Source organism: Engystomops pustulosus, chromosome 9, assembly GCF_040894005.1.
Source record: "Engystomops pustulosus chromosome 9, aEngPut4.maternal, whole genome shotgun sequence".
In the NCBI taxonomy this organism is placed as follows: Eukaryota; Metazoa; Chordata; class Amphibia; order Anura; family Leptodactylidae; genus Engystomops; species Engystomops pustulosus.
Window position 1 is genome coordinate 67,761,344 of NC_092419.1, and position 25,988 is coordinate 67,787,331.

Genomic DNA, 25,988 nt, shown 5'->3' on the forward strand with positions numbered 1-25,988 from the left:
CTTAAGCTGCATTGCTGCTGCGATCTGACGAGAGCAGGCACATTCAGCTTAGAATGGCCGTTGACAGCAGCTGTTCAATTTGAACCTTCTTTTACTATCTCATAGAGAAACTAACACAATTTTCAGGTTCAAAAAGGTCAACAGAACTTGGAATTCCCAGCCAGTCTCCCATGCTGGTACTTGCCAAGCCTTAAGCTGCATTGCTGCTGCGATCTGACGAGAGCAGGCACATTCAGCTTAGAATGGCCGTTGACAGCAGCTGTTCAGTTTGAACCTTCTTTTACTATCTCATAGAGAAACTAACACAATTTTCAGGTTCAAAAAGGTCAACGGAACTTGGGATTCCCAGCCAGTCTCCCATGCTGGTACTTGCCAAGCCTTAAGCTACATTGCTGTTGCGATCTGACGAGAGCAGGCACATTCAGCTTAGAATGGCCGTTGACAGCAGCTGTTCAATTTGAACCTTCTTTTACCATCTTTGACAGAGAAACTAACAATTTTCAGGTTCAAAAAGGTCAACGGAACTTGGGATTCCCAGCCAGTCTCCCATGCTGGTACTTGCCAAGCCTTAAGCTGCATTGCTGCTGCGATCTGACGAGAGCAGGCACATTCAGCTTAGAATGGCCGTTGACAGCAGCTGTTCAATTTGAACCTTCTTTTACTATCTCATAGAGAAACTAACACAATTTTCAGGTTCAAAAAGGTCAACGGAACTTGGGATTCCCAGCCAGTCTCCCATGCTGGTACTTGCCAAGCCTTAAGCTACATTGCTGCTGCGATCTGATGAGAGCAGGCACATTCAGCTTAGAATGGCCGTTGACAGCAGCTGTTCAATTTGAACCTTCTTTTACTATCTCATAGAGAAACTAACACAAATTTCAGGTTCAAAAAGGTCAACGGAAGTTGGGATTCCCAGCCAGTCTCCCATGCTGGTACTTGCCAAGCCTTAAGCTGCATTGCTGCTGCGATCTGACGAGAGCAGGCACATTCAGCTTAGAATGGCCGTTGACAGCAGCTGTTCAATTTGAACCTTCTTTTACCATCTTTGACAGAGAAACTAACAATTTTCAGGTTCAAAAAGGTCAACGGAACTTGGGATTCCCAGCCAGTCTCCCATGCTGGTACTTGCCAAGCCTTAAGCTGCATTGCTGCTGCGATCTGACGAGAGCAGGCACATTCAGCTTAGAATGGCCGTTGACAGCAGCCGTTCAATTTGAACCTTCTTTTACTATCTCATAGAGAAACTAACACAATTTTCAGGTTCAAAAAGGTCAACGGAACTTGGGATTCCCAGCCAGTCTCCCATGCTGGTACTTGCCAAGCCTTAAGCTGCATTGATGCTGCGATCTGACGAGAGCAGGCACATTCAGCTTAGAATGGCCGTTGACAGCAGCTGTTCAGTTTGAACCTTCTTTTACTATCTCATAGAGAAACTAACACAATTTTCAGGTTCAAAAAGGTCAACGGAACTTGGGATTCGCAGCCAGTCTCCCATGCTGGTACTTGCCAAGCCTTAAGCTGCATCGCTGCTGTGATCCGACAAGAGCACGCGCATTCAGCTTAGAATGGCCGTTGACAGCAGCTGTTCAATTTGAACCTTCTTTTACTATCTCATAGAGAAACTAACACAATTTTCAGGTTCAAAAAGGTCAATAGAACTTGGGATTCCCAGCCAGTCTCCCATGCTGGTACTTGCCAAGCCTTAAGCTGCTGCGATCTGATGAGAGCAGGCACATTCAGCTTAGAATGGCCGTTGACAGCAGCTGTTCAATTTGAACCTTCTTTTACTATCTCATAGAGAAACTAACACAATTTTCAGGTTCAAAAAGGTCAACAGAACTTGGGATTCCCAGCCAGTCTCCCATGCTGGTACTTGCCAAGCCTTAAGCTGCATTGCTGCTGCGATCTGACGAGAGCAGGCACATTCAGCTTAGAATGGCCGTTGACAGCAGCTGCCTAATTTCTACTTTCTTTTACTATCTCATAGAGAAACTAACACAATTTTCAGGTTCAAAAAGGTCAACGGAACTTGGGATTCCCAGCCAGTCTCCCATGCTGGTACTTGCCAAGCCTTAAGCTGCATTGCTGCTGCGATCTGACGAGAGCAGGCACATTCAGCTTAGAATGGCCGTTGACAGCAGCTGTTCAATTTGAACCTTCTTTTACTATCTCATAGAGAAACTAACACAATTTTCAGGTTCAAAAAGGTCAACGGAACTTGGGATTCCCAGCCAGTCTCCCATGCTGGTACTTGCCAAGCCTTAAGCTGCTGCGATCTGACGAGAGCAGGCACATTCAGCCTAGAATGGCTGTTGACAGCAGCTGTTCAATTTGAACCTTCTTTTACTATCTCATAGAGAAACTAACACAATTTTCAGGTTCAAAAAGGTCAACGGAACTTGGGATTCCCAGCCAGTCTCCCATGCTGGTACTTGCCAAGCCTTAAGCTGCATTGCTGCTGCGATCTGACGAGAGCAGGCACATTCAGCTTAGAATGGCCGTTGACAGCAGCTGTTCAGTTTGAACCTTCTTTTACTATCTCATAGAGAAACTAACACAATTTTCAGGTTCAAAAAGGTCAACGGAACTTGGGATTCCCAGCCAGTCTCCCATGCTGGTACTTGCCAAGCCTTAAGCTGCTGCGATCTGATGAGAGCAGGCACATTCAGCTTAGAATGGCCGTTGACAGCAGCTGTTCAATTTGAACCTTCTTTTACTATCTCATAGAGAAACTAACACAATTTTCAGGTTCAAAAAGGTCAACAGAACTTGGGATTCCCAGCCAGTCTCCCATGCTGGTACTTGCCAAGCCTTAAGCTGCATTGCTGCTGCGATCTGACGAGAGCAGGCACATTCAGCTTAGAATGGCCGTTGACAGCAGCTGCCTAATTTCTACTTTCTTTTACTATCTCATAGAGAAACTAACACAATTTTCAGGTTCAAAAAGGTCAACGGAACTTGGGATTCCCAGCCAGTCTCCCGTGCTGGTACTTGCCAAGCCTTAAGCTGCATTGCTGCTGCGATCTGACGAGAGCAGGCACATTCAGCTTAGAATGGCCGTTGACAGCAGCTGTTCAATTTGAACCTTCTTTTACTATCTCATAGAGAAACTAACACAATTTTCAGGTTCAAAAAGGTCAACGGAACTTGGGATTCCCAGCCAGTCTCCCATGCTGGTACTTGCCAAGCCTTAAGCTGCATTGATGCAGCGATCTGACGAGAGCAGGCACATTCAGCTTAGAATGGCCGTTGACAGCAGCTGTTCAGTTTGAACCTTCTTTTACTATCTCATAGAGAAACTAACACAATTTTCAGGTTCAAAAAGGTCAACGGAACTTGGGATTCGCAGCCAGTCTCCCATGCTGGTACTTGCCAAGCCTTAAGCTGCATCGCTGCTGTGATCCGACAAGAGCACGCGCATTCAGCTTAGAATGGCCGTTGACAGCAGCTGTTCAATTTGAACCTTCTTTTACTATCTCATAGAGAAACTAACACAATTTTCAGGTTCAAAAAGGGCAATAGAACTTGGGATTCCCAGCCAGTCTCCCATGCTGGTACTTGCCAAGCCTTAAGCTGCAATGCTGCTGCGATCTGACGAGAGCAGGCACATTCAGCTTAGAATGGCCGTTGACAGCAGCTGTTCAATTTGAACCTTCTTTTACTATCTCATAGAGAAACTAACACAATTTTCAGGTTCAAAAAGGTCAACGGAACTTGGGATTCCCAGCCAGTCTCCCATGCTGGTACTTGCCAAGCCTTAAGCTACATTGCTGCTGCGATCTGATGAGAGCAGGCACATTCAGCTTAGAATGGCCGTTGACAGCAGCTGTTCAATTTGAACCTTCTTTTACTATCTCATAGAGAAACTAACACAATTTTCAGGTTCAAAAAGGTCAACGGAACTTGGGATTCCCAGCCAGTCTCCCATGCTGGTACTTGCCAAGCCTTAAGCTGCATTGCTGCTGCGATCTGACGAGAGCAGGCACATTCAGCTTAGAATGGCCGTTGACAGCAGCTGTTCAATTTGAACCTTCTTTTACCATCTTTGACAGAGAAACTAACAATTTTCAGGTTCAAAAAGGTCAACGGAACTTGGGATTCCCAGCCAGTCTCCCATGCTGGTACTTGCCAAGCCTTAAGCTGCATTGCTGCTGCGATCTGACGAGAGCAGGCACATTCAGCTTAGAATGGCCGTTGACAGCAGCTGTTCAATTTGAACCTTCTTTTACTATCTCATAGAGAAACTAACACAATTTTCAGGTTCAAAAAGGTCAACGGAACTTGGGATTCCCAGCCAGTCTCCCATGCTGGTACTTGCCAAGCCTTAAGCTGCATTGATGCTGCGATCTGACGAGAGCAGGCACATTCAGCTTAGAATGGCCGTTGACAGCAGCTGTTCAGTTTGAACCTTCTTTTACTATCTCATAGAGAAACTAACACAATTTTCAGGTTCAAAAAGGTCAACGGAACTTGGGATTCGCAGCCAGTCTCCCATGCTGGTACTTGCCAAGCCTTAAGCTGCATCGCTGCTGTGATCCGACAAGAGCACGCGCATTCAGCTTAGAATGGCCGTTGACAGCAGCTGTTCAATTTGAACCTTCTTTTACTATCTCATAGAGAAACTAACACAATTTTCAGGTTCAAAAAGGTCAATAGAACTTGGGATTCCCAGCCAGTCTCCCATGCTGGTACTTGCCAAGCCTTAAGCTGCAATGCTGCTGCGATCTGACGAGAGCAGGCACATTCAGCTTAGAATGGCCGTTGACAGCAGCTGTTCAATTTGAACCTTCTTTTACTATCTCATAGAGAAACTAACACAATTTTCAGGTTCAAAAAGGTCAACAGAACTTGAGATTCCCAGCCAGTCTCCCATGCTGTTACTTGCCAAGCCTTAAGCTGCATTGCTGCTGCGATCTGACGAGAGCAGGCACATTCAGCTTAGAATGGCCGTTGACAGCAGCTGTTCAATTTGAACCTTCTTTTACTATCTCATAGAGAAACTAACACAATTTTCAGGTTCAAAAAGGTCAACGGAACTTGGGATTCCCAGCCAGTCTCCCATGCTGGTACTTGCCAAGCCTTAAGCTACATTGCTGTTGCGATCTGACGAGAGCAGGCACATTCAGCTTAGAATGGCCGTTGACAGCAGCTGTTCAATTTGAACCTTCTTTTACCATCTTTGACAGAGAAACTAACAATTTTCAGGTTCAAAAAGGTCAACGGAACTTGGGATTCCCAGCCAGTCTCCCATGCTGGTACTTGCCAAGCCTTAAGCTGTATTGCTGCTGCGATCTGACGAGAGCAGGCACATTCAGCTTAGAATGGCCGTTGACAGCAGCTGTTCAATTTGAACCTTCTTTTACTATCTCATAGAGAAACTAACACAATTTTCAGGTTCAAAAAGGTCAACGGAACTTGGGATTCCCAGCCAGTCTCCCATGCTGGTACTTGCCAAGCCTTAAGCTACATTGCTGCTGCGATCTGATGAGAGCAGGCACATTCAGCTTAGAATGGCCGTTGACAGCAGCTGTTCAATTTGAACCTTCTTTTACTATCTCATAGAGAAACTAACACAATTTTCAGGTTCAAAAAGGTCAACGGAACTTGGGATTCCCAGCCAGTCTCCCATGCTGGTACTTGCCAAGCCTTAAGCTGCATTGCTGCTGCGATCTGACGAGAGCAGGCACATTCAGCTTAGAATGGCCGTTGACAGCAGCTGTTCAATTTGAACCTTCTTTTACCATCTTTGACAGAGAAACTAACAATTTTCAGGTTCAAAAGGGTCAACGGAACTTGGGATTCCCAGCCAGTCTCCCATGCTTGTACTTGCCAAGCCTTAAGCTGCATTGTTGCTGCGATCTGACGAGAGCAGGCACATTCAGCTTAGAATGGCCGTTGACAGCAGCTGTTCAATTTGAACCTTCTTTTACTATCTCATAGAGAAACTAACACAATTTTCAGGTTCAAAAAGGTCAACAGAACTTGGGATTCCCAGCCAGTCTCCCATGCTGGTACTTGCCAAGCCTTAAGCTGCATTGCTGCTGCGATCTGACGAGAGCAGGCACATTCAGCTTAGAATGGCCGTTGACAGCAGCTGTTCAATTTGAACTTTCTTTTACTATCTCATAGAAAAACTAACACAATTTTCAGATTCAAAAAGGTCAACAGAACTTGGGATTTACAGCCAGTCTCCCATGCTGGTACTTGCCAAGCCTTAAGCTGCATTGCTGCTGCGATCTGACGAGAGCAGGCACATTCAGCTTAGAATGGCCGTTGACAGCAGCTGTTCAATTTGAACCTTCTTTTACTATCCCATAGAGAAACTAACACAATTTTCAGGTTCAAAAAGGTCAACGGAACTTGGGATTCCCAGCCAGTCTCCCATGCTGGTACTTGCCAAGCCTTAAGCTGCATTGCTACTGCGATCTGACGAGAGCAGGCACATTCAGCTTAGAATAGCCGTTGACAGCAGCTGTTCAATTTGAACCTTCTTTTACTATCTCATAGAGAAACTAACACAATTTTCAGGTTCAAAAAGGTCAACGGAACTTGGGATTCCCAGCCAGTCTCCCATGCTGGTACTTGCCAAGCCTTAAGCTGCTGCGATCTGACGAGAGCAGGCACATTCAGCTTAGAATGGCTGTTGACAGCAGCTGTTCAATTTGAACCTTCTTTTACTATCTCATAGAGAAACTAACACAATTTTCAGGTTCAAAAAGGTCAACGGAACTTGGGATTCCCAGCCAGTCTCCCATGCTGGTACTTGCCAAGCCTTAAGCTGCTGCGATCTGACGAGAGCAGGCACATTCAGCTTAGAATGGCTGTTGACAGCAGCTGTTCAATTTGAACCTTCTTTTACTATCTCATAGAGAAACTAACACAATTTTCAGGTTCAAAAAGGTCAACAGAACTTGGGATTCCCAGCCAGTCTCCCATGCTGGTACTTGCCAAGCCTTAAGCTGCATTGCTGCTGCGATCTGACGAGAGCAGGCACATTCAGCTTAGAATGGCCGTTGACAGCAGCTGTTCAGTTTGAACCTTCTTTTACTATCTCATAGAGAAACTAACACAATTTTCAGGTTCAAAAAGGTCAACGGAACTTGGGATTCCCAGCCAGTCTCCCATGCTGGTACTTGCCAAGCCTTAAGCTGCTGCGATCTGATGAGAGCAGGCACATTCAGCTTAGAATGGCCGTTGACAGCAGCTGTTCAATTTGAACCTTCTTTTACTATCTCATAGAGAAACTAACACAATTTTCAGGTTCAAAAAGGTCAACAGAACTTGGGATTCCCAGCCAGTCTCCCATGCTGGTACTTGCCAAGCCTTAAGCTGCATTGCTGCTGCGATCTGACGAGAGCAGGCACATTCAGCTTAGAATGGCCGTTGACAGCAGCTGTTCAATTTGAACCTTCTTTTACTATCTCATAGAGAAACTAACACAATTTTCAGGTTCAAAAAGGTCAACGGAACTTGGGATTCCCAGCCAGTCTCCCATGCTGGTACTTGCCAAGCCTTAAGCTGCATTGATGCTGCGATCTGACGAGAGCAGGCACATTCAGCTTAGAATGGCCGTTGACAGCAGCTGTTCAGTTTGAACCTTCTTTTACTATCTCATAGAGAAACTAACACAATTTTCAGGTTCAAAAAGGTCAACGGAACTTGGGATTCGAAGCCAGTCTCCCATGCTGGTACTTGCCAAGCCTTAAGCTGCATCGCTGCTGTGATCCGACAAGAGCACGCGCATTCAGCTTAGAATGGCCGTTGACAGCAGCTGTTCAATTTGAACCTTCTTTTACTATCTCATAGAGAAACTAACACAATTTTCAGGTTCAAAAAGGTCAATAGAACTTGGGATTCCCAGCCAGTCTCCCATGCTGGTACTTGCCAAGCCTTAAGCTGCAATGCTGCTGCGATCTGACGAGAGCAGGCACATTCAGCTTAGAATGGCCGTTGACAGCAGCTGTTCAATTTGAACCTTCTTTTACTATCTCATAGAGAAACTAACACAATTTTCAGGTTCAAAAAGGTCAACAGAACTTGGGATTCCCAGCCAGTCTCCCATGCTGTTACTTGCCAAGCCTTAAGCTGCATTGCTGCTGCGATCTGACGAGAGCAGGCACATTCAGCTTAGAATGGCCGTTGACAGCAGCTGTTCAATTTGAACCTTCTTTTACTATCTCATAGAGAAACTAACACAATTTTCAGGTTCAAAAAGGTCAATAGAACTTGGGATTCCCAGCCAGTCTCCCATGCTGGTACTTGCCAAGCCTTAAGCTGCAATGCTGCTGCGATCTGACGAGAGCAGGCACATTCAGCTTAGAATGGCCGTTGACAGCAGCTGTTCAATTTGAACCTTCTTTTACTATCTCATAGAGAAACTAACACAATTTTCAGGTTCAAAAAGGTCAACAGAACTTGGGATTCCCAGCCAGTCTCCCATGCTGTTACTTGCCAAGCCTTAAGCTGCATTGCTGCTGCGATCTGACGAGAGCAGGCACATTCAGCTTAGAATGGCCGTTGACAGCAGCTGTTCAATTTGAACCTTCTTTTACTATCTCATAGAGAAACTAACACAATTTTCAGGTTCAAAAAGGTCAACGGAACTTGGGATTCCCAGCCAGTCTCCCATGCTGGTACTTGCCAAGCCTTAAGCTACATTGCTGTTGCGATCTGACGAGAGCAGGCACATTCAGCTTAGAATGGCCGTTGACAGCAGCTGTTCAATTTGAACCTTCTTTTACCATCTTTGACAGAGAAACTAACAATTTTCAGGTTCAAAAAGGTCAACGGAACTTGGGATTCCCAGCCAGTCTCCCATGCTGGTACTTGCCAAGCCTTAAGCTACATTGCTGTTGCGATCTGACGAGAGCAGGCACATTCAGCTTAGAATGGCCGTTGACAGCAGCTGTTCAATTTGAACCTTCTTTTACCATCTTTGACAGAGAAACTAACAATTTTCAGGTTCAAAAAGGTCAACGGAACTTGGGATTCCCAGCCAGTCTCCCATGCTGGTACTTGCCAAGCCTTAAGCTGCATTGCTGCTGCGATCTGACGAGAGCAGGCACATTCAGCTTAGAATGGCCGTTGACAGCAGCTGTTCAATTTGAACCTTCTTTTACTATCTCATAGAGAAACTAACACAATTTTCAGGTTCAAAAAGGTCAACGGAACTTGGGATTCCCAGCCAGTCTCCCATGCTGGTACTTGCCAAGCCTTAAGCTACATTGCTGCTGCGATCTGATGAGAGCAGGCACATTCAGCTTAGAATGGCCGTTGACAGCAGCTGTTCAATTTGAACCTTCTTTTACTATCTCATAGAGAAACTAACACAATTTTCAGGTTCAAAAAGGTCAACGGAACTTGGGATTCCCAGCCAGTCTCCCATGCTGGTACTTGCCAAGCCTTAAGCTGCATTGCTGCTGCGATCTGACGAGAGCAGGCACATTCAGCTTAGAATGGCCGTTGACAGCAGCTGTTCAATTTGAACCTTCTTTTACCATCTTTGACAGAGAAACTAACAATTTTCAGGTTCAAAAAGGTCAACGGAACTTGGGATTCCCAGCCAGTCTCCCATGCTGGTACTTGCCAAGCCTTAAGCTGCATTGCTGCTGCGATCTGACGAGAGCAGGCACATTCAGCTTAGAATGGCCGTTGACAGCAGCTGTTCAATTTGAACCTTCTTTTACTATCTCATAGAGAAACTAACACAATTTTCAGGTTCAAAAAGGTCAACGGAACTTGGGATTCCCAGCCAGTCTCCCATGCTGGTACTTGCCAAGCCTTAAGCTGCATTGATGCTGCGATCTGACGAGAGCAGGCACATTCAGCTTAGAATGGCCGTTGACAGCAGCTGTTCAGTTTGAACCTTCTTTTACTATCTCATAGAGAAACTAACACAATTTTCAGGTTCAAAAAGGTCAACGGAACTTGGGATTCGCAGCCAGTCTCCCATGCTGGTACTTGCCAAGCCTTAAGCTGCATCGCTGCTGTGATCCGACAAGAGCACGCGCATTCAGCTTAGAATGGCCGTTGACAGCAGCTGTTCAATTTGAACCTTCTTTTACTATCTCATAGAGAAACTAACACAATTTTCAGGTTCAAAAAGGTCAATAGAACTTGGGATTCCCAGCCAGTCTCCCATGCTAGTACTTGCCAAGCCTTAAGCTGCATTGCTGCTGCGATCTGACGAGAGCAGGCACATTCAGCTTAGAATGGCCGTTGACAGCAGCTGTTCAATTTGAACCTTCTTTTACCATCTTTGACAGAGAAACTAACAATTTTCAGGTTCAAAAAGGTCAACGGAACTTGGGATTCCCAGCCAGTCTCCCATGCTGGTACTTGCCAAGCCTTAAGCTGCATTGCTGCTGCGATCTGACGAGAGCAGGCACATTCAGCTTAGAATGGCCGTTGACAGCAGCTGTTCAATTTGAACCTTCTTTTACTATCTCATAGAGAAACTAACACAATTTTCAGGTTCAAAAAGGTCAACGGAACTTGGGATTCCCAGCCAGTCTCCCATGCTGGTACTTGCCAAGCCTTAAGCTGCATTGATGCTGCGATCTGACGAGAGCAGGCACATTCAGCTTAGAATGGCCGTTGACAGCAGCTGTTCAGTTTGAACCTTCTTTTACTATCTCATAGAGAAACTAACACAATTTTCAGGTTCAAAAAGGTCAACGGAACTTGGGATTCGCAGCCAGTCTCCCATGCTGGTACTTGCCAAGCCTTAAGCTGCATCGCTGCTGTGATCCGACAAGAGCACGCGCATTCAGCTTAGAATGGCCGTTGACAGCAGCTGTTCAATTTGAACCTTCTTTTACTATCTCATAGAGAAACTAACACAATTTTCAGGTTCAAAAAGGTCAATAGAACTTGGGATTCCCAGCCAGTCTCCCATGCTGGTACTTGCCAAGCCTTAAGCTGCAATGCTGCTGCGATCTGACGAGAGCAGGCACATTCAGCTTAGAATGGCCGTTGACAGCAGCTGTTCAATTTGAACCTTCTTTTACTATCTCATAGAGAAACTAACACAATTTTCAGGTTCAAAAAGGTCAACAGAACTTGGGATTCCCAGCCAGTCTCCCATGCTGTTACTTGCCAAGCCTTAAGCTGCATTGCTGCTGCGATCTGACGAGAGCAGGCACATTCAGCTTAGAATGGCCGTTGACAGCAGCTGTTCAATTTGAACCTTCTTTTACTATCTCATAGAGAAACTAACACAATTTTCAGGTTCAAAAAGGTCAACGGAACTTGGGATTCCCAGCCAGTCTCCCATGCTGGTACTTGCCAAGCCTTAAGCTACATTGCTGTTGCGATCTGACGAGAGCAGGCACATTCAGCTTAGAATGGCCGTTGACAGCAGCTGTTCAATTTGAACCTTCTTTTACCATCTTTGACAGAGAAACTAACAATTTTCAGGTTCAAAAAGGTCAACGGAACTTGGGATTCCCAGCCAGTCTCCCATGCTGGTACTTGCCAAGCCTTAAGCTGCATTGCTGCTGCGATCTGACGAGAGCAGGCACATTCAGCTTAGAATGGCCGTTGACAGCAGCTGTTCAATTTGAACCTTCTTTTACTATCTCATAGAGAAACTAACACAATTTTCAGGTTCAAAAAGGTCAACGGAACTTGGGATTCCCAGCCAGTCTCCCATGCTGGTACTTGCCAAGCCTTAAGCTACATTGCTGCTGCGATCTGATGAGAGCAGGCACATTCAGCTTAGAATGGCCGTTGACAGCAGCTGTTCAATTTGAACCTTCTTTTACTATCTCATAGAGAAACTAACACAATTTTCAGGTTCAAAAAGGTCAACGGAACTTGGGATTCCCAGCCAGTCTCCCATGCTGTTACTTGCCAAGCCTTAAGCTGCATTGCTGCTGCGATCTGACGAGAGCAGGCACATTCAGCTTAGAATGGCCGTTGACAGCAGCTGTTCAATTTGAACCTTCTTTTACTATCTCATAGAGAAACTAACACAATTTTCAGGTTCAAAAAGGTCAACGGAACTTGGGATTCCCAGCCAGTCTCCCATGCTGGTACTTGCCAAGCCTTAAGCTGCATTGCTGCTGCGATCTGACGAGAGCAGGCACATTCAGCTTAGAATGGCCGTTGACAGCAGCTGTTCAGTTTGAACCTTCTTTTACTATCTCATAGAGAAACTAACACAATTTTCAGGTTCAAAAAGGTCAACGGAACTTGGGATTCCCAGCCAGTCTCCCATGCTGGTACTTGCCAAGCCTTAAGCTACATTGCTGTTGCGATCTGACGAGAGCAGGCACATTCAGCTTAGAATGGCCGTTGACAGCAGCTGTTCAATTTGAACCTTCTTTTACCATCTTTGACAGAGAAACTAACAATTTTCAGGTTCAAAAAGGTCAACGGAACTTGGGATTCCCAGCCAGTCTCCCATGCTGGTACTTGCCAAGCCTTAAGCTGCATTGCTGCTGCGATCTGACGAGAGCAGGCACATTCAGCTTAGAATGGCCGATGACAGCAGCTGTTCAATTTGAACCTTCTTTTACTATCTCATAGAGAAACTAACACAATTTTCAGGTTCAAAAAGGTCAACGGAACTTGGGATTCCCAGCCAGTCTCCCATGCTGGTACTTGCCAAGCCTTAAGCTACATTGCTGCTGCGATCTGATGAGAGCAGGCACATTCAGCTTAGAATGGCCGTTGACAGCAGCTGTTCAATTTGAACCTTCTTTTACTATCTCATAGAGAAACTAACACAAATTTCAGGTTCAAAAAGGTCAACGGAAGTTGGGATTCCCAGCCAGTCTCCCATGCTGGTACTTGCCAAGCCTTAAGCTGCATTGCTGCTGCGATCTGACGAGAGCAGGCACATTCAGCTTAGAATGGCCGTTGACAGCAGCTGTTCAATTTGAACCTTCTTTTACCATCTTTGACAGAGAAACTAACAATTTTCAGGTTCAAAAAGGTCAACGGAACTTGGGATTCCCAGCCAGTCTCCCATGCTGGTACTTGCCAAGCCTTAAGCTGCATTGCTGCTGCGATCTGACGAGAGCAGGCACATTCAGCTTAGAATGGCCGTTGACAGCAGCTGTTCAATTTGAACCTTCTTTTACTATCTCATAGAGAAACTAACACAATTTTCAGGTTCAAAAAGGTCAACGGAACTTGGGATTCCCAGCCAGTCTCCCATGCTGGTACTTGCCAAGCCTTAAGCTGCATTGATGCTGCGATCTGACGAGAGCAGGCACATTCAGCTTAGAATGGCCGTTGACAGCAGCTGTTCAGTTTGAACCTTCTTTTACTATCTCATAGAGAAACTAACACAATTTTCAGGTTCAAAAAGGTCAACGGAACTTGGGATTCGCAGCCAGTCTCCCATGCTGGTACTTGCCAAGCCTTAAGCTGCATCGCTGCTGTGATCCGACAAGAGCACGCGCATTCAGCTTAGAATGGCCGTTGACAGCAGCTGTTCAATTTGAACCTTCTTTTACTATCTCATAGAGAAACTAACACAATTTTCAGGTTCAAAAAGGTCAATAGAACTTGGGATTCCCAGCCAGTCTCCCATGCTGGTACTTGCCAAGCCTTAAGCTGCAATGCTGCTGCGATCTGACGAGAGCAGGCACATTCAGCTTAGAATGGCCGTTGACAGCAGCTGTTCAATTTGAACCTTCTTTTACTATCTCATAGAGAAACTAACACAATTTTCAGGTTCAAAAAGGTCAACGGAACTTGGGATTCCCAGCCAGTCTCCCATGCTGGTACTTGCCAAGCCTTAAGCTACATTGCTGTTGCGATCTGACGAGAGCAGGCACATTCAGCTTAGAATGGCCGTTGACAGCAGCTGTTCAATTTGAACCTTCTTTTACCATCTTTGACAGAGAAACTAACAATTTTCAGGTTCAAAAAGGTCAACGGAACTTGGGATTCCCAGCCAGTCTCCCATGCTGGTACTTGCCAAGCCTTAAGCTGCATTGCTGCTGCGATCTGACGAGAGCAGGCACATTCAGCTTAGAATGGCCGTTGACAGCAGCTGTTCAATTTGAACCTTCTTTTACTATCTCATAGAGAAACTAACACAATTTTCAGGTTCAAAAAGGTCAACGGAACTTGGGATTCCCAGCCAGTCTCCCATGCTGGTACTTGCCAAGCCTTAAGCTACATTGCTGCTGCGATCTGATGAGAGCAGGCACATTCAGCTTAGAATGGCCGTTGACAGCAGCTGTTCAATTTGAACCTTCTTTTACTATCTCATAGAGAAACTAACACAATTTTCAGGTTCAAAAAGGTCAACGGAACTTGGGATTCCCAGCCAGTCTCCCATGCTGGTACTTGCCAAGCCTTAAGCTGCATTGCTGCTGCGATCTGACGAGAGCAGGCACATTCAGCTTAGAATGGCCGTTGACAGCAGCTGTTCAGTTTGAACCTTCTTTTACTATCTCATAGAGAAACTAACACAATTTTCAGGTTCAAAAAGGTCAACGGAACTTGGGATTCCCAGCCAGTCTCCCATGCTGGTACTTGCCAAGCCTTAAGCTACATTGTTGTTGCGATCTGACGAGAGCAGGCACATTCAGCTTAGAATGGCCGTTGACAACAGCTGTTCAATTTGAACCTTCTTTTACCATCTTTGACAGAGAAACTAACAATTTTCAGGTTCAAAAAGGTCAACGGAACTTGGGATTCCCAGCCAGTCTCCCATGCTGGTACTTGCCAAGCCTTAAGCTGCATTGCTGCTGCGATCTGACGAGAGCAGGCACATTCAGCTTAGAATGGCCGTTGACAGCAGCTGTTCAATTTGAACCTTCTTTTACCATCTTTGACAGAGAAACTAACAATTTTCAGGTTCAAAAAGGTCAACGGAACTTGGGATTCCCAGCCAGTCTCCCATGCTGGTACTTGCCAAGCCTTAAGCTGCATTGCTGCTGCGATCTGACGAGAGCAGGCACATTCAGCTTAGAATGGCCGTTGACAGCAGCTGTTCAGTTTGAACCTTCTTTTACTATCTCATAGAGAAACTAACACAATTTTCAGGTTCAAAAAGGTCAACGGAACTTGGGATTCGCAGCCAGTCTCCCATGCTGGTACTTGCCAAGCCTTAAGCTACATTGCTGTTGCGATCTGACGAGAGCAGGCACATTCAGCTTAGAATGGCCGTTGACAGCAGCTGTTCAATTTGAACCTTCTTTTACCATCTTTGACAGAGAAACTAACAATTTTCAGGTTCAAAAAGGTCAACGGAACTTGGGATTCCCAGCCAGTCTCCCATGCTGGTACTTGCCAAGCCTTAAGCTGCATTGCTGCTGCGATCTGACGAGAGCAGGCACATTCAGCTTAGAATGGCCGTTGACAGCAGCTGTTCAATTTGAACCTTCTTTTACTATCTCATAGAGAAACTAACACAATTTTCAGGTTCAAAAAGGTCAACGGAACTTGGGATTCCCAGCCAGTCTCCCATGCTGGTACTTGCCAAGCCTTAAGCTACATTGCTGCTGCGATCTGATGAGAGCAGGCACATTCAGCTTAGAATGGCCGTTGACAGCAGCTGTTCAATTTGAACCTTCTTTTACTATCTCATAGAGAAACTAACACAATTTTCAGGTTCAAAAAGGTCAACGGAACTTGGGATTCCCAGCCAGTCTCCCATGCTGTTACTTGCCAAGCCTTAAGCTGCATTGCTGCTGCGATCTGACGAGAGCAGGCACATTCAGCTTAGAATGGCCGTTGACAGCAGCTGTTCAATTTGAACCTTCTTTTACTATCTCATAGAGAAACTAACACAATTTTCAGGTTCAAAAAGGTCAACGGAACTTGGGATTCCCAGCCAGTCTCCCATGCTGGTACTTGCCAAGCCTTAAGCTGCATTGCTGCTGCGATCTGACGAGAGCAGGCACATTCAGCTTAGAATGGCCGTTGACAGCAGCTGTTCAGTTTGAACCTTCTTTTACTATCTCATAGAGAAACTAACACAATTTTCAGGTTCAAAAAGGTCAACGGAACTTGGGATTCCCAGCCAGTCTCCCATGCTGGTACTTGCCAAGCCTTAAGCTACATTGCTGTTGCGATCTGACGAGAGCAGGCACATTCAGCTTAGAATGGCCGTTGACAGCAGCTGTTCAATTTGAACCTTCTTTTACCATCTTTGACAGAGAAACTAACAATTTTCAGGTTCAAAAAGGTCAACGGAACTTGGGATTCCCAGCCAGTCTCCCATGCTGGTACTTGCCAAGCCTTAAGCTGCATTGCTGCTGCGATCTGACGAGAGCAGGCACATTCAGCTTAGAATGGCCGTTGACAGCAGCTGTTCAATTTGAACCTTCTTTTACTATCTCATAGAGAAACTAACACAATTTTCAGGTTCAAAAAGGTCAACGGAACTTGGGATTCCCAGCCAGTCTCCCATGCTGGTACTTGCCAAGCCTTAAGCTACATTGCTGCTGCGATCTGATGAGAGCAGGCACATTCAGCTTAGAATGGCCGTTGACAGCAGCTGTTCAATTTGAACCTTCTTTTACTATCTCATAGAGAAACTAACACAAATTTCAGGTTCAAAAAGGTCAACGGAAGTTGGGATTCCCAGCCAGTCTCCCATGCTGGTACTTGCCAAGCCTTAAGCTGCATTGCTGCTGCGATCTGACGAGAGCAGGCACATTCAGCTTAGAATGGCCGTTGACAGCAGCTGTTCAATTTGAACCTTCTTTTACCATCTTTGACAGAGAAACTAACAATTTTCAGGTTCAAAAAGGTCAACGGAACTTGGGATTCCCAGCCAGTCTCCCATGCTGGTACTTGCCAAGCCTTAAGCTGCATTGCTGCTGCGATCTGACGAGAGCAGGCACATTCAGCTTAGAATGGCCGTTGACAGCAGCTGTTCAATTTGAACCTTCTTTTACTATCTCATAGAGAAACTAACACAATTTTCAGGTTCAAAAAGGTCAACGGAACTTGGGATTCCCAGCCAGTCTCCCATGCTGGTACTTGCCAAGCCTTAAGCTGCATTGATGCTGCGATCTGACGAGAGCAGGCACATTCAGCTTAGAATGGCCGTTGACAGCAGCTGTTCAGTTTGAACCTTCTTTTACTATCTCATAGAGAAACTAACACAATTTTCAGGTTCAAAAAGGTCAACGGAACTTGGGATTCGCAGCCAGTCTCCCATGCTGGTACTTGCCAAGCCTTAAGCTGCATCGCTGCTGTGATCCGACAAGAGCACGCGCATTCAGCTTAGAATGGCCGTTGACAGCAGCTGTTCAATTTGAACCTTCTTTTACTATCTCATAGAGAAACTAACACAATTTTCAGGTTCAAAAAGGTCAATAGAACTTGGGATTCCCAGCCAGTCTCCCATGCTGGTACTTGCCAAGCCTTAAGCTGCAATGCTGCTGCGATCTGACGAGAGCAGGCACATTCAGCTTAGAATGGCCGTTGACAGCAGCTGTTCAATTTGAACCTTCTTTTACTATCTCATAGAGAAACTAACACAATTTTCAGGTTCAAAAAGGTCAACAGAACTTGGGATTCCCAGCCAGTCTCCCATGCTGTTACTTGCCAAGCCTTAAGCTGCATTGCTGCTGCGATCTGACGAGAGCAGGCACATTCAGCTTAGAATGGCCGTTGACAGCAGCTGTTCAATTTGAACCTTCTTTTACTATCTCATAGAGAAACTAACACAATTTTCAGGTTCAAAAAGGTCAACGGAACTTGGGATTCCCAGCCAGTCTCCCATGCTGGTACTTGCCAAGCCTTAAGCTACATTGCTGTTGCGATCTGACGAGAGCAGGCACATTCAGCTTAGAATGGCCGTTGACAGCAGCTGTTCAATTTGAACCTTCTTTTACCATCTTTGACAGAGAAACTAACAATTTTCAGGTTCAAAAAGGTCAACGGAACTTGGGATTCCCAGCCAGTCTCCCATGCTGGTACTTGCCAAGCCTTAAGCTGCATTGCTGCTGCGATCTGACGAGAGCAGGCACATTCAGCTTAGAATGGCCGTTGACAGCAGCTGTTCAATTTGAACCTTCTTTTACTATCTCATAGAGAAACTAACACAATTTTCAGGTTCAAAAAGGTCAACGGAACTTGGGATTCCCAGCCAGTCTCCCATGCTGGTACTTGCCAAGCCTTAAGCTACATTGCTGCTGCGATCTGATGAGAGCAGGCACATTCAGCTTAGAATGGCCGTTGACAGCAGCTGTTCAATTTGAACCTTCTTTTACTATCTCATAGAGAAACTAACACAATTTTCAGGTTCAAAAAGGTCAACGGAACTTGGGATTCCCAGCCAGTCTCCCATGCTGGTACTTGCCAAGCCTTAAGCTGCATTGCTGCTGCGATCTGACGAGAGCAGGCACATTCAGCTTAGAATGGCCGTTGACAGCAGCTGTTCAATTTGAACCTTCTTTTACCATCTTTGACAGAGAAACTAACAATTTTCAGGTTCAAAAAGGTCAACGGAACTTGGGATTCCCAGCCAGTCTCCCATGCTGGTACTTGCCAAGCCTTAAGCTGCATTGCTGCTGCGATCTGACGAGAGCAGGCACATTCAGCTTAGAATGGCCGTTGACAGCAGCTGTTCAATTTGAACCTTCTTTTACTATCTCATAGAGAAACTAACACAATTTTCAGGTTCAAAAAGGTCAACGGAACTTGGGATTCCCAGCCAGTCTCCCATGCTGGTACTTGCCAAGCCTTAAAATGCATTGATGCTGCGATCTGACGAGAGCAGGCACATTCAGCTTAGAATGGCCGTTGACAGCAGCTGTTCAGTTTGAACCTTCTTTTACTATCTCATAGAGAAACTAACACAATTTTCAGGTTCAAAAAGGTCAACGGAACTTGGGATTCGCAGCCAGTCTCCCATGCTGGTACTTGCCAAGCCTTAAGCTGCATCGCTGCTGTGATCCGACAAGAGCACGCGCATTCAGCTTAGAATGGCCGTTGACAGCAGCTGTTCAATTTGAACCTTCTTTTACTATCTCATAGAGAAACTAACACAATTTTCAGGTTCAAAAAGGTCAATAGAACTTGGGATTCCCAGCCAGTCTCCCATGCTGGTACTTGCCAAGCCTTAAGCTGCAATGCTGCTGCGATCTGACGAGAGCAGGCACATTCAGCTTAGAATGGCCGTTGACAGCAGCTGTTCAATTTGAACCTTCTTTTACTATCTCATAGAGAAACTAACACAATTTTCAGGTTCAAAAAGGTCAACAGAACTTGGGATTCCCAGCCAGTCTCCCATGCTGTTACTTGCCAAGCCTTAAGCTGCATTGCTGCTGCGATCTGACGAGAGCAGGCACATTCAGCTTAGAATGGCCGTTGACAGCAGCTGTTCAATTTGAACCTTCTTTTACTATCCCATAGAGAAACTAACACAATTTTCAGGTTCAAAAAGGTCAACGGAACTTGGGATTCCCAGCCAGCCTCCCATGCTGGTACTTGCCAAGCCTTAAGCTGCATTGCTACTGCGATCTGACGAGAGCAGGCACATTCAGCTTAGAATGGCCGTTGACAGCAGCTGTTCAATTTGAACCTTCTTTTACTATCTCATAGAGAAACTAACACAATTTTCAGGTTCAAAAAGGTCAACGGAACTTGGGATTCCCAGCCAGTCTCCCATGCTGGTACTTGCCAAGCCTTAAGCTGCTGCGATCTGACGAGAGCAGGCACATTCAGCTTAGAATGGCTGTTGACAGCAGCTGTTCAATTTGAACCTTCTTTTACTATCTCATAGAGAAACTAACACAATTTTCAGGTTCAAAAAGGTCAACGGAACTTGGGATTCCCAGCCAGTCTCCCATGCTGGTACTTGCCAAGCCTTAAGCTGCTGCGATCTGACGAGAGCAGGCACATTCAGCTTAGAATGGCTGTTGACAGCAGCTGTTCAATTTGAACCTTCTTTTACTATCTCATAGAGAAACTAACACAATTTTCAGGTTCAAAAAGGTCAACAGAACTTGGGATTCCCAGCCAGTCTCCCATGCTGGTACTTGCCAAGCCTTAAGCTGCATTGCTGCTGCGATCTGACGAGAGCAGGCACATTCAGCTTAGAATGGCCGTTGACAGCAGCTGTTCAGTTTGAACCTTCTTTTACTATCTCATAGAGAAACTAACACAATTTTCAGGTTCAAAAAGGTCAACGGAACTTGGGATTCCCAGCCAGTCTCCCATGCTGGTACTTGCCAAGCCTTAAGCTGCTGCGATCTGATGAGAGCAGGCACATTCAGCTTAGAATGGCCGTTGACAGCAGCTGTTCAATTTGAACCTTCTTTTACTATCTCATAGAGAAACTAACACAATTTTCAGGTTCAAAAAGGTCAACAGAACTTGGGATTCCCAGCCAGTCTCCCATGCTGGTACTTGCCAAGCCTTAAGCTGCATTGCTGCTGCGATCTGACGAGAGCAGGCACATTCAGCTTAGAATGGCCGTTGACAGCAGCTGCCTAATTTCTACTTTCTTTTACTATCTCATAGAGAAACTAACACAATTTTCAGGTTCAAAAAGGTCAACGGAACTTGGGATTCCCAGCCAGTCTCCCATGCTGGTACTTGCCAAGCCTTAAGCTGCATTGCTGCTGCGATCTGACGAGAGCAGGCACATTCAGCTTAGAATGGCCGTTGACAGCAGCTGTTCAATTTGAACCTTCTTTTACTATCTCATAGAGAAACTAACACAATTTTCAGGTTCAAAAAGGTCAACGGAACTTGGGATTCCCAGCCAGTCTCCCATGCTGGTACTTGCCAAGCCTTAAGCTGCTGCGATCTGACGAGAGCAGGCACATTCAGCTTAGAATGGCTGTTGACAGCAGCTGTTCAATTTGAACCTTCTTTTACTATCTCATAGAGAAACTAACACAATTTTCAGGTTCAAAAAGGTCAACGGAACTTGGGATTCCCAGCCAGTCTCCCATGCTGGTACTTGCCAAGCCTTAAGCTGCATTGCTGCTGCGATCTGACGAGAGCAGGCACATTCAGCTTAGAATGGCCGTTGACAGCAGCTGTTCAGTTTGAACCTTCTTTTACTATCTCATAGAGAAACTAACACAATTTTCAGGTTCAAAAAGGTCAACGGAACTTGGGATTCCCAGCCAGTCTCCCATGCTGGTATTTGCCAAGCCTTAAGCTGCTGCGATCTGATGAGAGCAGGCACATTCAGCTTAGAATGGCCGTTGACAGCAGCTGTTCAATTTGAACCTTCTTTTACTATCTCATAGAGAAACTAACACAATTTTCAGGTTCAAAAAGGTCAACAGAACTTGGGATTCCCAGCCAGTCTCCCATGCTGGTACTTGCCAAGCCTTAAGCTGCATTGCTGCTGCGATCTGACGAGAGCAGGCACATTCAGCTTAGAATGGCCGTTGACAGCAGCTGCCTAATTTCTACTTTCTTTTACTATCTCATAGAGAAACTAACACAATTTTCAGGTTCAAAAAGGTCAACGGAACTTGGGATTCCCAGCCAGTCTCCCGTGCTGGTACTTGCCAAGCCTTAAGCTGCATTGCTGCTGCGATCTGACAAGAGCAGGCACATTCAGCTTAGAATGGCCGTTGACAGCAGCTGTTCAATTTGAACCTTCTTTTACTATCTCATAGAGAAACTAACACAATTTTCAGGTTCAAAAAGGTCAACGGAACTTGGGATTCCCAGCCAGTCTCCCATGCTGGTACTTGCCAAGCCTTAAGCTGCATTGATGCAGCGATCTGACGAGAGCAGGCACATTCAGCTTAGAATGGCCGTTGACAGCAGCTGTTCAGTTTGAACCTTCTTTTACTATCTCATAGAGAAACTAACACAATTTTCAGGTTCAAAAAGGTCAACGGAACTTGGGATTCGCAGCCAGTCTCCCATGCTGGTACTTGCCAAGCCTTAAGCTGCATCGCTGCTGTGATCCGACGAGAGCAGGCACATTCAGCTTAGAATGGCCGTTGACAGCAGCTGTTCAATTTGAACCTTCTTTTACTATCTCATAGAGAAACTAACACAATTTTCAGGTTCAAAAAGGTCAACAGAACTTGGGATTCCCAGCCAGTCTCCCATGCTGTTACTTGCCAAGCCTTAAGCTGCATTGCTGCTGCGATCTGACGAGAGCAGGCACATTCAGCTTAGAATGGCCGTTGACAGCAGCTGTTCAATTTGAACCTTCTTTTACTATCTCATAGAGAAACTAACACAATTTTCAGGTTCAAAAAGGTCAACGGAACTTGGGATTCCCAGCCAGTCTCCCATGCTGGTACTTGCCAAGCCTTAAGCTGCATTGCTGCTGCGATCTGACGAGAGCAGGCACATTCAGCTTAGAATGGCCGTTGACAGCAGCGTTTCAGTTTGAACCTTCTTTTACTATCTCATAGAGAAACTAACACAATTTTCAGGTTCAAAAAGGTCAACGGAACTTGGGATTCCCAGCCAGTCTCCCATGCTGGTACTTGCCAAGCCTTAAGCTACATTGCTGTTGCGATCTGACGAGAGCAGGCACATTCAGCTTAGAATGGCCGTTGACAGCAGCTGTTCAATTTGAACCTTCTTTTACTATCCCATAGAGAAACTAACACAATTTTCAGGTTCAAAAAGGTCAACGGAACTTGGGATTCCCAGCCAGTCTCCCATGCTGGTACTTGCCAAGCCTTAAGCTGCATTGCTACTGCGATCTGACGAGAGCAGGCACATTCAGCTTAGAATGGCCGTTGACAGCAGCTGTTCAATTTGAACCTTCTTTTACTATCTCATAGAGAAACTAACACAATTTTCAGGTTCAAAAAGGTCAACGGAACTTGGGATTCCCAGCCAGTCTCCCATGCTGGTACTTGCCAAGCCTTAAGCTGCTGCGATCTGACGAGAGCAGGCACATTCAGCTTAGAATGGCTGTTGACAGCAGCTGTTCAATTTGAACCTTCTTTTACTATCTCATAGAGAAACTAACACAATTTTCAGGTTCAAAAAGGTCAACGGAACTTGGGATTCCCAGCCAGTCTCCCATGCTGGTACTTGCCAAGCCTTAAGCTGCTGCGATCTGACGAGAGCAGGCACATTCAGCTTAGAATGGCTGTTGACAGCAGCTGTTCAATTTGAACCTTCTTTTACTATCTCATAGAGAAACTAACACAATTTTCAGGTTCAAAAAGGTCAACAGAACTTGGGATTCCCAGCCAGTCTCCCATGCTGGTACTTGCCAAGCCTTAAGCTGCATTGCTGCTGCGATCTGACGAGAGCAGGCACATTCAGCTTAGAATGGCCGTTGACAGCAGCTGTTCAGTTTGAACCTTCTTTTACTATCTCATAGAGAAACTAACACAATTTTCAGGTTCAAAAAGGTCAACGGAACTTGGGATTCCCAGCCAGTCTCCCATGCTGGTACTTGCCAAGCCTTAAGCTGCTGCGATCTGATGAGAGCAGGCACATTCAGCTTAGAATGGCCGTTGACAGCAGCTGTTCAATTTGAACCTTCTTTTACTATCTCATAGAGAAACTAACACAATTTTCAGGTTCAAAAAGGTCAACAGAACTTGGGATTCCCAGCCAGTCTCCCATGCTGGTACTTGCCAAGCCTTAAGCTGCATTGCTGCTGCGATCTGACGAGAGCAGGCACATTCAGCTTAGAATGGCCGTTGACAGCAGCTGTTCAATTTGAACCTTCTTTTACCATCTTTGACAGAGAAACTAACAATTTTCAGGTTCAAAAAGGTCAACGGAAGTTGGGATTCCCAGCCAGTCTCCCATGCTGGTACTTGCCAAGCCTTAAGCTGCATTGCTGCTGCGATCTGACGAGAGCAGGCACATTCAGCTTAGAATGGCCGTTGACAGCAGCTGTTCAATTTGAACCTTCTTTTACTATCTCATAGAGAAACTAACACAATTTTCAGGTTCAAAAAGGTCAACGGAACTTGGGATTCCCAGCCAGTCTCCCATGCTGGTACTTGCCAAGCCTTAAGCTGCTGCGATCTGACGAGAGCAGGCACATTCAGCTTAGAATGGCTGTTGACAGCAGCTGTTCAATTTGAACCTTCTTTTACTATCTCATAGAGAAACTAACACAATTTTCAGGTTCAAAAAGGTCAACGGAACTTGGGATTCCCAGCCAGTCTCCCATGCTGGTACTTGCCAAGCCTTAAGCTGCATTGCTGCTGCGATCTGACGAGAGCAGGCACATTCAGCTTAGAATGGCCGTTGACAGCAGCTGTTCAGTTTGAACCTTCTTTTACTATCTCATAGAGAAACTAACACAATTTTCAGGTTCAAAAAGGTCAACGGAACTTGGGATTCCCAGCCAGTCTCCCATGCTGGTACTTGCCAAGCCTTAAGCTGCTGCGATCTGATGAGAGCAGGCACATTCAGCTTAGAATGGCCGTTGACAGCAGCTGTTCAATTTGAACCTTCTTTTACTATCTCATAGAGAAACTAACACAATTTTCAGGTTCAAAAAGGTCAACAGAACTTGGGATTCCCAGCCAGTCTCCCATGCTGGTACTTGCCAAGCCTTAAGCTGCATTGCTGCTGCGATCTGACGAGAGCAGGCACATTCAGCTTAGAATGGCCGTTGACAGCAGCTGCCTAATTTCTACTTTCTTTTACTATCTCATAGAGAAACTAACACAATTTTCAGGTTCAAAAAGGTCAACGGAACTTGGGATTCCCAGCCAGTCTCCCGTGCTGGTACTTGCCAAGCCTTAAGCTGCATTGCTGCTGCGATCTGACAAGAGCAGGCACATTCAGCTTAGAATGGCCGTTGACAGCAGCTGTTCAATTTGAACCTTCTTTTACTATCTCATAGAGAAACTAACACAATTTTCAGGTTCAAAAAGGTCAACGGAACTTGGGATTCCCAGCCAGTCTCCCATGCTGGTACTTGCCAAGCCTTAAGCTGCATTGATGCAGCGATCTGACGAGAGCAGGCACATTCAGCTTAGAATGGCCGTTGACAGCAGCTGTTCAGTTTGAACCTTCTTTTACTATCTCATAGAGAAACTAACACAATTTTCAGGTTCAAAAAGGTCAACGGAACTTGGGATTCGCAGCCAGTCTCCCATGCTGGTACTTGCCAAGCCTTAAGCTGCATCGCTGCTGTGATCCGACGAGAGCAGGCACATTCAGCTTAGAATGGCCGTTGACAGCAGCTGTTCAATTTGAACCTTCTTTTACTATCTCATAGAGAAACTAACACAATTTTCAGGTTCAAAAAGGTCAACAGAACTTGGGATTCCCAGCCAGTCTCCCATGCTGTTACTTGCCAAGCCTTAAGCTGCATTGCTGCTGCGATCTGACGAGAGCAGGCACATTCAGCTTAGAATGGCCGTTGACAGCAGCTGTTCAATTTGAACCTTCTTTTACTATCTCATAGAGAAACTAACACAATTTTCAGGTTCAAAAAGGTCAACGGAACTTGGGATTCCCAGCCAGTCTCCCATGCTGGTACTTGCCAAGCCTTAAGCTGCATTGCTGCTGCGATCTGACGAGAGCAGGCACATTCAGCTTAGAATGGCCGTTGACAGCAGCGTTTCAGTTTGAACCTTCTTTTACTATCTCATAGAGAAACTAACACAATTTTCAGGTTCAAAAAGGTCAACGGAACTTGGGATTCCCAGCCAGTCTCCCATGCTGGTACTTGCCAAGCCTTAAGCTACATTGCTGTTGCGATCTGACGAGAGCAGGCACATTCAGCTTAGAATGGCCGTTGACAGCAGCTGTTCAATTTGAACCTTCTTTTACTATCCCATAGAGAAACTAACACAATTTTCAGGTTCAAAAAGGTCAACGGAACTTGGGATTCCCAGCCAGTCTCCCATGCTGGTACTTGCCAAGCCTTAAGCTGCATTGCTACTGCGATCTGACGAGAGCAGGCACATTCAGCTTAGAATGGCCGTTGACAGCAGCTGTTCAATTTGAACCTTCTTTTACTATCTCATAGAGAAACTAACACAATTTTCAGGTTCAAAAAGGTCAACGGAACTTGGGATTCCCAGCCAGTCTCCCATGCTGGTACTTGCCAAGCCTTAAGCTGCTGCGATCTGACGAGAGCAGGCACA

The 25,988-nt window shown here is 45.7% G+C and overlaps 79 pseudogenes; all 79 read right to left on the reverse strand.

Annotated features, from left to right (window-relative positions):
* Nucleotides 1–5,970: 5,970 nt before the first annotated feature.
* LOC140080659 (5S ribosomal RNA) lies at nt 5,971–6,089 on the reverse strand (annotated as a pseudogene).
* A 70-nt stretch (nt 6,090–6,159) lies between these two features.
* Nucleotides 6,160–6,278, reverse strand: LOC140097335 (5S ribosomal RNA; annotated as a pseudogene).
* A 70-nt stretch (nt 6,279–6,348) lies between these two features.
* Nucleotides 6,349–6,467, reverse strand: LOC140083284 (5S ribosomal RNA; annotated as a pseudogene).
* Nucleotides 6,468–6,899: 432 nt separating this feature from the next.
* On the reverse strand, nt 6,900–7,018 carry LOC140080660 (5S ribosomal RNA; annotated as a pseudogene).
* A 251-nt stretch (nt 7,019–7,269) lies between these two features.
* On the reverse strand, nt 7,270–7,388 carry LOC140080661 (5S ribosomal RNA; annotated as a pseudogene).
* Nucleotides 7,389–7,458: 70 nt separating this feature from the next.
* Nucleotides 7,459–7,577, reverse strand: LOC140084317 (5S ribosomal RNA; annotated as a pseudogene).
* Nucleotides 7,578–8,025: 448 nt separating this feature from the next.
* On the reverse strand, nt 8,026–8,144 carry LOC140092951 (5S ribosomal RNA; annotated as a pseudogene).
* A 259-nt stretch (nt 8,145–8,403) lies between these two features.
* On the reverse strand, nt 8,404–8,522 carry LOC140092952 (5S ribosomal RNA; annotated as a pseudogene).
* A 70-nt stretch (nt 8,523–8,592) lies between these two features.
* On the reverse strand, nt 8,593–8,711 carry LOC140093339 (5S ribosomal RNA; annotated as a pseudogene).
* A 70-nt stretch (nt 8,712–8,781) lies between these two features.
* On the reverse strand, nt 8,782–8,900 carry LOC140093340 (5S ribosomal RNA; annotated as a pseudogene).
* A 70-nt stretch (nt 8,901–8,970) lies between these two features.
* On the reverse strand, nt 8,971–9,089 carry LOC140100288 (5S ribosomal RNA; annotated as a pseudogene).
* A 70-nt stretch (nt 9,090–9,159) lies between these two features.
* On the reverse strand, nt 9,160–9,278 carry LOC140082365 (5S ribosomal RNA; annotated as a pseudogene).
* A 70-nt stretch (nt 9,279–9,348) lies between these two features.
* Nucleotides 9,349–9,467, reverse strand: LOC140100289 (5S ribosomal RNA; annotated as a pseudogene).
* Nucleotides 9,468–9,537: 70 nt separating this feature from the next.
* Nucleotides 9,538–9,656, reverse strand: LOC140100290 (5S ribosomal RNA; annotated as a pseudogene).
* Nucleotides 9,657–9,726: 70 nt separating this feature from the next.
* LOC140084318 (5S ribosomal RNA) lies at nt 9,727–9,845 on the reverse strand (annotated as a pseudogene).
* Nucleotides 9,846–10,293: 448 nt separating this feature from the next.
* LOC140100292 (5S ribosomal RNA) lies at nt 10,294–10,412 on the reverse strand (annotated as a pseudogene).
* Nucleotides 10,413–10,482: 70 nt separating this feature from the next.
* Nucleotides 10,483–10,601, reverse strand: LOC140084319 (5S ribosomal RNA; annotated as a pseudogene).
* Nucleotides 10,602–11,049: 448 nt separating this feature from the next.
* On the reverse strand, nt 11,050–11,168 carry LOC140092953 (5S ribosomal RNA; annotated as a pseudogene).
* A 70-nt stretch (nt 11,169–11,238) lies between these two features.
* Nucleotides 11,239–11,357, reverse strand: LOC140093341 (5S ribosomal RNA; annotated as a pseudogene).
* Nucleotides 11,358–11,427: 70 nt separating this feature from the next.
* LOC140100293 (5S ribosomal RNA) lies at nt 11,428–11,546 on the reverse strand (annotated as a pseudogene).
* Nucleotides 11,547–11,616: 70 nt separating this feature from the next.
* On the reverse strand, nt 11,617–11,735 carry LOC140082367 (5S ribosomal RNA; annotated as a pseudogene).
* A 70-nt stretch (nt 11,736–11,805) lies between these two features.
* On the reverse strand, nt 11,806–11,924 carry LOC140091461 (5S ribosomal RNA; annotated as a pseudogene).
* A 70-nt stretch (nt 11,925–11,994) lies between these two features.
* LOC140100294 (5S ribosomal RNA) lies at nt 11,995–12,113 on the reverse strand (annotated as a pseudogene).
* A 70-nt stretch (nt 12,114–12,183) lies between these two features.
* On the reverse strand, nt 12,184–12,302 carry LOC140093342 (5S ribosomal RNA; annotated as a pseudogene).
* A 70-nt stretch (nt 12,303–12,372) lies between these two features.
* LOC140085966 (5S ribosomal RNA) lies at nt 12,373–12,491 on the reverse strand (annotated as a pseudogene).
* Nucleotides 12,492–12,561: 70 nt separating this feature from the next.
* Nucleotides 12,562–12,680, reverse strand: LOC140082368 (5S ribosomal RNA; annotated as a pseudogene).
* Nucleotides 12,681–12,750: 70 nt separating this feature from the next.
* LOC140094941 (5S ribosomal RNA) lies at nt 12,751–12,869 on the reverse strand (annotated as a pseudogene).
* A 70-nt stretch (nt 12,870–12,939) lies between these two features.
* On the reverse strand, nt 12,940–13,058 carry LOC140100295 (5S ribosomal RNA; annotated as a pseudogene).
* Nucleotides 13,059–13,128: 70 nt separating this feature from the next.
* Nucleotides 13,129–13,247, reverse strand: LOC140084321 (5S ribosomal RNA; annotated as a pseudogene).
* A 448-nt stretch (nt 13,248–13,695) lies between these two features.
* LOC140093343 (5S ribosomal RNA) lies at nt 13,696–13,814 on the reverse strand (annotated as a pseudogene).
* A 70-nt stretch (nt 13,815–13,884) lies between these two features.
* LOC140100296 (5S ribosomal RNA) lies at nt 13,885–14,003 on the reverse strand (annotated as a pseudogene).
* A 70-nt stretch (nt 14,004–14,073) lies between these two features.
* LOC140082369 (5S ribosomal RNA) lies at nt 14,074–14,192 on the reverse strand (annotated as a pseudogene).
* A 70-nt stretch (nt 14,193–14,262) lies between these two features.
* On the reverse strand, nt 14,263–14,381 carry LOC140100298 (5S ribosomal RNA; annotated as a pseudogene).
* Nucleotides 14,382–14,451: 70 nt separating this feature from the next.
* LOC140092485 (5S ribosomal RNA) lies at nt 14,452–14,570 on the reverse strand (annotated as a pseudogene).
* A 70-nt stretch (nt 14,571–14,640) lies between these two features.
* Nucleotides 14,641–14,759, reverse strand: LOC140100299 (5S ribosomal RNA; annotated as a pseudogene).
* A 70-nt stretch (nt 14,760–14,829) lies between these two features.
* LOC140100300 (5S ribosomal RNA) lies at nt 14,830–14,948 on the reverse strand (annotated as a pseudogene).
* A 259-nt stretch (nt 14,949–15,207) lies between these two features.
* Nucleotides 15,208–15,326, reverse strand: LOC140100301 (5S ribosomal RNA; annotated as a pseudogene).
* Nucleotides 15,327–15,396: 70 nt separating this feature from the next.
* LOC140082370 (5S ribosomal RNA) lies at nt 15,397–15,515 on the reverse strand (annotated as a pseudogene).
* A 70-nt stretch (nt 15,516–15,585) lies between these two features.
* Nucleotides 15,586–15,704, reverse strand: LOC140091462 (5S ribosomal RNA; annotated as a pseudogene).
* A 70-nt stretch (nt 15,705–15,774) lies between these two features.
* Nucleotides 15,775–15,893, reverse strand: LOC140100302 (5S ribosomal RNA; annotated as a pseudogene).
* Nucleotides 15,894–15,963: 70 nt separating this feature from the next.
* On the reverse strand, nt 15,964–16,082 carry LOC140093344 (5S ribosomal RNA; annotated as a pseudogene).
* Nucleotides 16,083–16,152: 70 nt separating this feature from the next.
* Nucleotides 16,153–16,271, reverse strand: LOC140100304 (5S ribosomal RNA; annotated as a pseudogene).
* A 70-nt stretch (nt 16,272–16,341) lies between these two features.
* On the reverse strand, nt 16,342–16,460 carry LOC140082371 (5S ribosomal RNA; annotated as a pseudogene).
* Nucleotides 16,461–16,530: 70 nt separating this feature from the next.
* Nucleotides 16,531–16,649, reverse strand: LOC140094942 (5S ribosomal RNA; annotated as a pseudogene).
* Nucleotides 16,650–16,719: 70 nt separating this feature from the next.
* LOC140100305 (5S ribosomal RNA) lies at nt 16,720–16,838 on the reverse strand (annotated as a pseudogene).
* A 70-nt stretch (nt 16,839–16,908) lies between these two features.
* LOC140084322 (5S ribosomal RNA) lies at nt 16,909–17,027 on the reverse strand (annotated as a pseudogene).
* Nucleotides 17,028–17,475: 448 nt separating this feature from the next.
* On the reverse strand, nt 17,476–17,594 carry LOC140092955 (5S ribosomal RNA; annotated as a pseudogene).
* Nucleotides 17,595–17,664: 70 nt separating this feature from the next.
* Nucleotides 17,665–17,783, reverse strand: LOC140093345 (5S ribosomal RNA; annotated as a pseudogene).
* Nucleotides 17,784–17,853: 70 nt separating this feature from the next.
* On the reverse strand, nt 17,854–17,972 carry LOC140100306 (5S ribosomal RNA; annotated as a pseudogene).
* A 70-nt stretch (nt 17,973–18,042) lies between these two features.
* LOC140082372 (5S ribosomal RNA) lies at nt 18,043–18,161 on the reverse strand (annotated as a pseudogene).
* Nucleotides 18,162–18,231: 70 nt separating this feature from the next.
* Nucleotides 18,232–18,350, reverse strand: LOC140100307 (5S ribosomal RNA; annotated as a pseudogene).
* Nucleotides 18,351–18,420: 70 nt separating this feature from the next.
* On the reverse strand, nt 18,421–18,539 carry LOC140100309 (5S ribosomal RNA; annotated as a pseudogene).
* A 70-nt stretch (nt 18,540–18,609) lies between these two features.
* LOC140097408 (5S ribosomal RNA) lies at nt 18,610–18,728 on the reverse strand (annotated as a pseudogene).
* Nucleotides 18,729–19,176: 448 nt separating this feature from the next.
* LOC140092956 (5S ribosomal RNA) lies at nt 19,177–19,295 on the reverse strand (annotated as a pseudogene).
* A 70-nt stretch (nt 19,296–19,365) lies between these two features.
* Nucleotides 19,366–19,484, reverse strand: LOC140085209 (5S ribosomal RNA; annotated as a pseudogene).
* A 432-nt stretch (nt 19,485–19,916) lies between these two features.
* On the reverse strand, nt 19,917–20,035 carry LOC140080662 (5S ribosomal RNA; annotated as a pseudogene).
* Nucleotides 20,036–20,286: 251 nt separating this feature from the next.
* On the reverse strand, nt 20,287–20,405 carry LOC140080663 (5S ribosomal RNA; annotated as a pseudogene).
* Nucleotides 20,406–20,475: 70 nt separating this feature from the next.
* On the reverse strand, nt 20,476–20,594 carry LOC140100310 (5S ribosomal RNA; annotated as a pseudogene).
* Nucleotides 20,595–20,845: 251 nt separating this feature from the next.
* LOC140100311 (5S ribosomal RNA) lies at nt 20,846–20,964 on the reverse strand (annotated as a pseudogene).
* A 251-nt stretch (nt 20,965–21,215) lies between these two features.
* On the reverse strand, nt 21,216–21,334 carry LOC140080664 (5S ribosomal RNA; annotated as a pseudogene).
* Nucleotides 21,335–21,404: 70 nt separating this feature from the next.
* LOC140095698 (5S ribosomal RNA) lies at nt 21,405–21,523 on the reverse strand (annotated as a pseudogene).
* Nucleotides 21,524–21,593: 70 nt separating this feature from the next.
* LOC140092547 (5S ribosomal RNA) lies at nt 21,594–21,712 on the reverse strand (annotated as a pseudogene).
* A 70-nt stretch (nt 21,713–21,782) lies between these two features.
* LOC140098723 (5S ribosomal RNA) lies at nt 21,783–21,901 on the reverse strand (annotated as a pseudogene).
* A 70-nt stretch (nt 21,902–21,971) lies between these two features.
* On the reverse strand, nt 21,972–22,090 carry LOC140092957 (5S ribosomal RNA; annotated as a pseudogene).
* Nucleotides 22,091–22,160: 70 nt separating this feature from the next.
* On the reverse strand, nt 22,161–22,279 carry LOC140100312 (5S ribosomal RNA; annotated as a pseudogene).
* Nucleotides 22,280–22,349: 70 nt separating this feature from the next.
* On the reverse strand, nt 22,350–22,468 carry LOC140093346 (5S ribosomal RNA; annotated as a pseudogene).
* Nucleotides 22,469–22,538: 70 nt separating this feature from the next.
* On the reverse strand, nt 22,539–22,657 carry LOC140078432 (5S ribosomal RNA; annotated as a pseudogene).
* A 432-nt stretch (nt 22,658–23,089) lies between these two features.
* LOC140080666 (5S ribosomal RNA) lies at nt 23,090–23,208 on the reverse strand (annotated as a pseudogene).
* A 251-nt stretch (nt 23,209–23,459) lies between these two features.
* On the reverse strand, nt 23,460–23,578 carry LOC140080667 (5S ribosomal RNA; annotated as a pseudogene).
* A 70-nt stretch (nt 23,579–23,648) lies between these two features.
* LOC140094943 (5S ribosomal RNA) lies at nt 23,649–23,767 on the reverse strand (annotated as a pseudogene).
* A 251-nt stretch (nt 23,768–24,018) lies between these two features.
* On the reverse strand, nt 24,019–24,137 carry LOC140100313 (5S ribosomal RNA; annotated as a pseudogene).
* A 251-nt stretch (nt 24,138–24,388) lies between these two features.
* Nucleotides 24,389–24,507, reverse strand: LOC140080668 (5S ribosomal RNA; annotated as a pseudogene).
* A 70-nt stretch (nt 24,508–24,577) lies between these two features.
* On the reverse strand, nt 24,578–24,696 carry LOC140095699 (5S ribosomal RNA; annotated as a pseudogene).
* A 70-nt stretch (nt 24,697–24,766) lies between these two features.
* On the reverse strand, nt 24,767–24,885 carry LOC140092549 (5S ribosomal RNA; annotated as a pseudogene).
* Nucleotides 24,886–24,955: 70 nt separating this feature from the next.
* LOC140098725 (5S ribosomal RNA) lies at nt 24,956–25,074 on the reverse strand (annotated as a pseudogene).
* Nucleotides 25,075–25,144: 70 nt separating this feature from the next.
* LOC140092958 (5S ribosomal RNA) lies at nt 25,145–25,263 on the reverse strand (annotated as a pseudogene).
* Nucleotides 25,264–25,333: 70 nt separating this feature from the next.
* On the reverse strand, nt 25,334–25,452 carry LOC140100314 (5S ribosomal RNA; annotated as a pseudogene).
* A 70-nt stretch (nt 25,453–25,522) lies between these two features.
* LOC140093348 (5S ribosomal RNA) lies at nt 25,523–25,641 on the reverse strand (annotated as a pseudogene).
* Nucleotides 25,642–25,711: 70 nt separating this feature from the next.
* LOC140078433 (5S ribosomal RNA) lies at nt 25,712–25,830 on the reverse strand (annotated as a pseudogene).
* Between the last annotated feature and the right edge of the window lie 158 nt (nt 25,831–25,988).